Here is an 8123-nt window from a genome sequence, read left to right on the forward strand (position 1 = left end):
TGTACCCCCAACTTCACCACCCGCATAATCCTCATCGATAACGGGAGTTTCGCAGACATCCTGTTCTGGGGAGTCTTCGCCAGAATGGGCATAGAGACCACTCGGCTGCAGCCGGCCCTGATGCCTTTGAATAGTTTCTCCGAAAATGTGGTCCAACTAGTGGGAACCATCACGCTGTCTGTCCTTGTTGGTAGCAGCCCTTGCGCAACCCCTATCATGGTCGACTTCCTAGTAGGTAAAACTCTATCATCGTACAATGCCATGATCGGGAGGCCCACCCCCAACAGCTTACAGGTCGTCACATCAATCTATCACCTTAAAATGAAGTTGTCAACTCCCTAGGGAGTGGGAAAATTCAGAGGCGAGTAGGTCTTAACAAGAAAATACTACGTCCAAAAGCTAAATCAGAATGATGGTGGGTCCGACTTGGATGGTGCTAACAGGACAGAGTAAGACAAGCACCACCAAAGGAGCCATCGCAAGCCTCTGTCTACAACTCATCCTGCCAGTCTAGAGGGGGAGTAAGGGGTAGTGCATAACCCTAGAAGGAAGGGTAGATGACAGCCTCCCTGTTTTTCCGTGGTTTTGTAATATCTCTTTATCCATCATGTACTTTCTTTATATTTAATGAGAATGCAACTTTTCAGGACAATGCAAATCATCCACTTCACACTTTCACATCACCAACAAAACGGCAACAAGAAAGTGCGTAACTAACAAAATCTACGGTGACAAGGTCATCAATGAATTAATAATTACCGTGTCGCGGGGCACCATAGTGAAAGGTAGGCCTAAATGTTGTCTTATACCTCCCGCAATGGAGTGCGGCTGCCCGAAGATGAAGGCTTACCTTCCTTGTGGAAGTTAACAAGCGGGTGCGGGTCAAGTCACAAACTGCCCGAAAAACATACCTCCATGTGAGATTACATAGGAAAATGTAGGCCTAACGGTTGCCTTGTTCCTCCCCCAACGGAGAGCAGGATCAGCCTCGCGACTCCCCGAATAAATTACTCTAACCTCTACCGCAATGAAGAGAGTGGGATCAGCACCTGTTTGACCCAACACTTACCTTTCCTGTGATATCAATGAGCGAGAGCAGATATAGTCTCAAACTGCTCGAACAACATAGCTCTCGTGGGAACAAAAGGGAAAACTAGGCCGAAGGCTATTCTACCCCTCCCACGATGGAGAGCGGGTCATGCCCCCTGGCAACCCGAATTGCGGGTTAGTCCTCAGCTACTTGAAGTAAAAAACTATACCTTCCTCATAAGCATCAACATGTGAGAGCGGGTATAGTAACAAACTGCCCGAATAAACTTACCTCCACGCAGGGTACAATGGGGAAAGGTAAGTTTGAAGATTGTCTTGTCCCTCCTGTAGAGGAGAGTGGGTTTAGCCATTGCGGCAATCAGCATACTTACCCCAACCTCCATTGCGAGCGAAGAATGGGTCCAGCACTAGCCTGACCCAAAATGTTACATTCCCTGTGATGTCAACAAGCGGGAGCAGGTTCAGTAACAGACTGGCCGAACGACTTATCTCCCTAATGGATACTATTGGGAAAGGTAGGCTTGGGGTTGCCTTATCCCTCCCGTAAAGATGAGTAGGTTCAGCCCTCAAGGCGGCCCAAAAATTTACCATGGCTTCAATCACAACAAAAGAGCTGACTAGCCTTGCGTCAGTCTGGAAAAGTTACCTCCTTGGGAAACCAAAAGGGGCAGCCTGATTTGAGGTAGCCCGACCTCTCCCCAATGGAGTGCGAGCTTAGTTTCTCGGCTGCCCAAAGTAAGAAGGATCCCTAGAGGAGAAGAGGTGTCCCACAGAAAGCAACACAGCGTCAACAAACAAAAGTAGGTCTAGTTTGTGAACTTCCCAAATACTGGTACAAAAGGTACAAGCATTAACAACAAGGGCAACAACAGCACATGTGAAGAACCGTAAGCATGATGCGATGTGAATGGAAAAACTCAGGTTTGCAATATTAACTATTGTCCTCAAAAGAGTAACCCCTATCTGACGAGCAAGAGAAATACGAAAATACAAACAAAGAAGGGCAACTGTGGCTCCAAACTGTCTGAGCAACTCTCCAACACCACGGATGAGGAGACGAATCTGACCCAAGGTCATCTACCACCACCGGAAGATTATACCATGAAAAGACGAAGTGGGAGGATGAAATAGCAAGGTAGGGAAAAACACGAACTGAAAGACAAAGGAGGAAAACCAGTACTAGTGGCAGGCGGAAGTGGCACGAACAAAAAGGCTTTCGGCTAGCGGGATCGAAAGGGTTTAACCGGACTCAAGCAGGGTGGAGAATCTTCGAACCTAGCCCCAGGCCGCAGTTGCCTGAGAAGAAAAAAATGAAAAGGGCATGGTCGAGCTGGGTCATTCAACACAACAAAATGTAGCCGACTAAATATCAAGTAATTCAGGGCGTGAATAAAAGCGACCAAGTACATTTGAACTGGAAAAGGCATCGACAACAAAATTAGTAGTCGTGTCCCAAGAATGACTGTCCAGAAAAGATAAACAAGCACAACAAGGCCAGTTGGCGGGGTGAGTAGGAGCCCTACGAACTCCTACACCAAAATTCCCCCAAGCCGGTCACCAAACCAAAAAAAGACAAAGAAAAGACATAAAGAGTGAGATATTTTTATTAGTCAATGTATACAGGTCGTTGGACGACAAACTACAGGAAGAGCAGTTGGGTCTCCATACAAACCCTCCAGGCTAGGGCCGATTGTAACATTCAGAAGGGGATTATCCTCTACTGGGTACTCGGCCTGGATGGGCGGTTCATCGTGCGAACCCTTTAGAGGGGAATCATCCCCCTCAAGGTTCTCAGTCTGGAAGAAAAGGTCCGCAATTGGGCTCCTCCGACCCTCCCAAGCTATAACATCCAAAAGAATTTTACCTCCCACGTGGTCCTCTATTTGTACATGGTTAGTGGAAGTAGCCGCCGCAGCCCCCTCGTCAACAGCCTCAAGAGAGTGACTACCAGCGGTAGAATGAGACGAAGAATGACGAGAGATCCATGAAGAAGAATGCTGCCCCTCGTCAGGAATAGTGGCCATAAAAAAACTGGAGAAGGACATCCATCTCAACCTCGTCCCCGGATGCCTCAACAGTGACAGCCGATCATGACGTCGTGGGAAGATCACCTATCGGTACACTCGTCTGCACCGTTGCCAGAGACACCATAACAACAGGACGACTGGCCTCCAAAATAGCTGACTCCCATGGTAAAGGATTCCAAGCCCCAGAAGAAGCCTTACTCTCCGTCCAGGCACCCTCCTAATGAGGTTTCTTCCCCTTGTCCGACGGGGGAAGGTCCTAGGAGCACTTCAGAGCAATGATAACTTGAGGCCGAGCAGCAATCACCCTATCATCAGAGGGAAGGTAGCCAAATGGAGGTAGGGAACTTCTTAAGCTTTCCTCAGAAAGGAGAACTTCGGAGAAGACACTGTTAGAGTTATCCTGCACCCATTCCCGAACAACCTTGATACACCGCGCTTCATAAGAAGTGACTGACGGACGCACAACCCTGTCCTTCAAAACCTTTTACCAATTCATCCGTATTGGGAACTCGTGGTGGTTCACTTGGCCAATCGGGAACTCCAATCCACAGTCAAACAAGAAGAATAATTTCGGAGACCAATCTTTCACCTTGCGATACCTCATAGGAAGATTGTACCCCCAATAACTTGGCCAATTGGGTTGACTAGATTTTTCAGAAGCCATCACCACCAACATATGGGATAGTGAAGAAGATTGCACAGAGGGAAGAAAATCGAAAAGAGTTATGAAAAGGTGAGCCTATCAAGGAAGATGGGAAAAGCTGCCAGAATTACCAACCGATGGGAGCCTCCCCGAACTTCAGAACAATCCGCACGTCAAAAAAAAAAAAAAACAAAAGGATCATGGTCTTAATGGTAAGGCAAGTTCAGATAATGATGAAATTCCCACCGGACGAGGATAATGATGAAATTCTCACCGTACTCGTCCGATGAGAATTAAAAGGGTAACTGTAAGGGGATTTCCCCTTCCACTAAGCCCAAGAAGCCTGTGGATGAAAGTAAGATTAAAGACCCAGCCTAGGACAAATAGTTCCCAACCCAGCCCACGGGAAAAGTCTTCTGGACGTGACCTGCAGGAGGGATAGTGTTGTAGAGGATGGGACTCGACGATCTGAAAACCCCTCGAGTAGTGTCCAGCCCTCAAGTGCCCACACACACAGTAGGCGTAATATGAGGGGAGTTTTTGATCTACAGACAAGAAGGATATCAACAGACAATGAAGAAGACAGTCTAAAAGAACGAGGTCTGGGAACCACGCCACATTAATAGCTCTACTACCCAGGCAACACGCCACATTAATGACACTGTTGCAGAGCCACGTCACATTGAAAAAGTCTTATACAATGAGCAGTACAAAGGACGTAGACTTCATGGAAGGCAAGCACGATGTGTCCCCCTGACTTATAGTATAAATAACAAATATCAGGTACGAGAACATCTCTCTGATCCCTAGACTCCTTTACTTATTTACAAACTTACAAAAATATTTACTAACTTTGGTATCAGAGGTTACCCAACCCCTAGGCTGCCCTCTTGAAGTCGCATTTTTCTCCATCTTTTGCAAGCCTGTTATCAAAGACCTGAGTTGTTGGAGTTTGGCCCAAAGACGAGCGAAACACGACGTTAACAATAAGTAAACTAAGGTACAGTTTGGATAGTGAGTTGAGATGAGATAAGTTGAGATGAAAATTGAATAAGATATTGTTAGATTATTAGTTTTTAATATTATTATTATTTTTGAATTTGAAAAAATTGAATTTTTTATTATATTTTTGGTGAAAATTTGAGAAAATTGTAATGATGAGATTAGATGAAACACTTATTATATCCAAACGGGGCCGTTGTCTAACCAGAATTTTGGTTTTAGAAATCCGGTTCCTCCTTCTCTCTAGAGAGAGAAACTCCCCCTTTTCAACAAAAATCCATCCCTTTTTCATTTAAAACCTTGTATATAGGTGTTTCCAGTTTTTCCGTTAATTTCCTCAATCTCGACCAAACTCCTATCTAATACTTTTTGGTGATCAAGCAACCACACGTGCCCCCCATCACAATGTTTTTTAGCTGACGGTCTAACATTACAAGGTGGGACCGTCGTGAAATGTTAGGCACATGCAGCTCACGAGCGACCTAGCCTGCATGTGCACTCCACATGCCACCGTGCCTCACCATCTAGCGGCTACACACGCTGCCAAAGTCGCATGTATATTTCGGCCACCGAAGACTCAAGCCAGTCGATGCTTCTTATCTATATTACTTGTCCTAACCAATTTGTTTAGGAGGAAGCGAGTTCCTCAACCAAACAAGTTAGGTGCCATTTAGATAGTGAATTAAGATGAGATGAGATAAATTGAGATGAAAGTTGAGAGTTAAATAAAATATTATTAGAATATTATTTTTTAATATTATAATTGTTTTGAGATTTGAAAAAGTTGAATTATTTATTATATTTTGTGTGAAAATTTAAAAAAATTATAATGATAAGATGAGATGAGATAAAATACTTTCATTATCCAAACAGGGCCTTAAAGTAACGAACTGCAACACAAAACAATTACCATAGATAGAATTGGTGGTACTACAGTTTGTTCTTCGGACTGTAAAATTATCATTTAAGACGGATTCCTCTTTGTGAGGAATGAGTGGAGATCAATAAATTGATCTCTCTCTCTGTTTTTTTTATGCATTGTAAGAAGTTGTAATAAGGTGTTTGTCGAAAGATCACACCCACTACTTATGTATGTTGTCCCTTTTATTTTAATTAAGTGGTTGCTTATGAAAAGAAAAAAAAAAATTAAGGGGATATTTGAAAACAATTTTAATTTCATTTCATTTCCTAAAAATTAAGGTATCATCTCATTTCCTTCTCAAATATCATTCAAACACAAACACTTTCAAATTAATCATTACAACTTTTTTGAACTAATCTTTACAACTTTTCCAAAGTTTCAAACAAAAAACAATTCAATTTTTTCAAATTCCAAAACAAAAATTATATTTAAAAAATTATATTCTAACAATATATATTTTAACTTTGTAATATTTTTTATTTAATTTTTCTCTCATTTTCTAAAACTTAATAAATATCAAATTATCTCATTATTATTTACAAATTATTTTATTATTATTCACAAATCGTAGGCCCAATAGAAGTTCCAAAAGCCAAGATTTGTACTTACTAGAGTTTTGTGAGATATTTTAACAAAAATGATACTCTCACCGACAGTTGGGTCTTGACAAACCTTTTTTTTAACTTAGTGATTAAAAAAGTATTCTTTTAATGATGTTATAATTTTTTTTTTAAAAATATTTAAGGATATAAAAAAATCAAAAGAAAAAATTATTTTGCTCTTATCGGACCGTCTCGTGCTAGCACTGCTCATAATCTAATTGGGCCCTATTTTTGAGTATATGGATATATGGGTAACTTAAAAGGTACCTTTCCTTATCAAAATGTAAAGGCCAGATATGAGATATAAGAGCCCAGTTAGAAGAGGTAGCTTTACTAGTCGCCACGCATGTTTGGATAATGAGACTTTCAAAAAAAAAAAAAAAAAAACAGATATATTTTTATTGAATTTTATGAAAGTGGATAGAAAAAATTAAAAAATAATATTTGTATCAAAATTTCTTGAGATTTTTTTTTAATGGGATAAAAAAACCAGTTTCTTATTGGGATAAAAGGTTTTTTAAAAAAATCCCACTAATAATTCTCTAAGCAGAATATTGAAAGTAGAACGATAGAGTATAATTAGATCAAGGAAAAAGTTATTTTATCTCTCCATTTTATCAAAAACGTAGTGATTAAAGAAGAGATTTTAAATGTATTGATATATTTTTTTATTTTTTAAAAATATTTAAATGTATTAAAAAATGTGAAAAAAAAAAAAAAAAACCCGCTGGGTGGTATGCCCCGCAGTAAAAGTGGGACGACATAGTAGCCCCACTCTTAAATCAATCTCTCTTTAAATTCGGGTAGGAACTTGAGCTAAGATAAATGACACATGAAAGTGGTCTTATAATATTCAAAAATTTTATATACAGTCATTTGTTATGTACTTTTTGCACACTCTATAAATGTGATTGGTTGCATTATTTTTTTAATATAAAATAATTATTTTAACCAACCACATAAATGAAGTGCACATAAAATACATAAAAATGATTGTATGTAATATTTATTGAATATTTAATATTATTAAAAAAATTTATACTGACAACAATAAAGTCTATATATAGAGCCCATATTATTTTTCTTTATGCTTTTTAAAACTCTTAAATTGGGATATAAAGTTAAGGAGATATTTTTCGTAATAATTAAGTCGTAGATTGGTTGCAAAAATAAAATAATTAAATGAATATGGGTGGAAAAATATAGTTTCAATCTCCTAGATTTAGCCCAACAATGATGCATTACTGGGCTTGGCTAGGGCTCGATAAAAATCCATGATTGCAGCAGATTACATGTACAGCTACAGTTTAATCTGATAAATGAAGTTTTTCCAAAGCTACAGATTGAAACTATTAATTAAGAATCAAGGCCAGGTTAGGATAGCAAAATTCTCTCAACTTATCTCATCTTATTTCAATTTTTAAACACTAAAAATATAAGTACTTTTCAATTTGGAAAATGCAAGTATAATTCTCAACTGTGCTTACTCAATATTTTAATTTTTTTTCTTAATAATTAAGGAAGTGATTATTAATGAATTTTTATTTATTTTTTATTTTTTCTTAATGGTTACGAATGTTTAAAAAATGTTAAAAAGTAAAAGAAAAAGAAAATCGATTCGCACTAGTGTGCATATTTGGGGTGCACCCTAACATTGTCATTTCAATTTCAAAATTTTAACTTTTTTATCTAATTATTACTTAAATATTTGAACTTTCCAAAACTTCCAAACAAAATGTAAAATATATATATATTAAAAATTATATTATAATAATATTTGAACTTTATAATATTTTTATTAAACTTTTTCTCTCTCATTTCTCAAAATCCCATAAAACATATTAACTCAAACCATTTTACTATTGTTCTATTCATAA

The sequence above is a fragment of the Juglans regia genome, chromosome 6, assembly GCF_001411555.2.
Source record: "Juglans regia cultivar Chandler chromosome 6, Walnut 2.0, whole genome shotgun sequence".
In the NCBI taxonomy this organism is placed as follows: domain Eukaryota; kingdom Viridiplantae; phylum Streptophyta; class Magnoliopsida; order Fagales; family Juglandaceae; genus Juglans; species Juglans regia.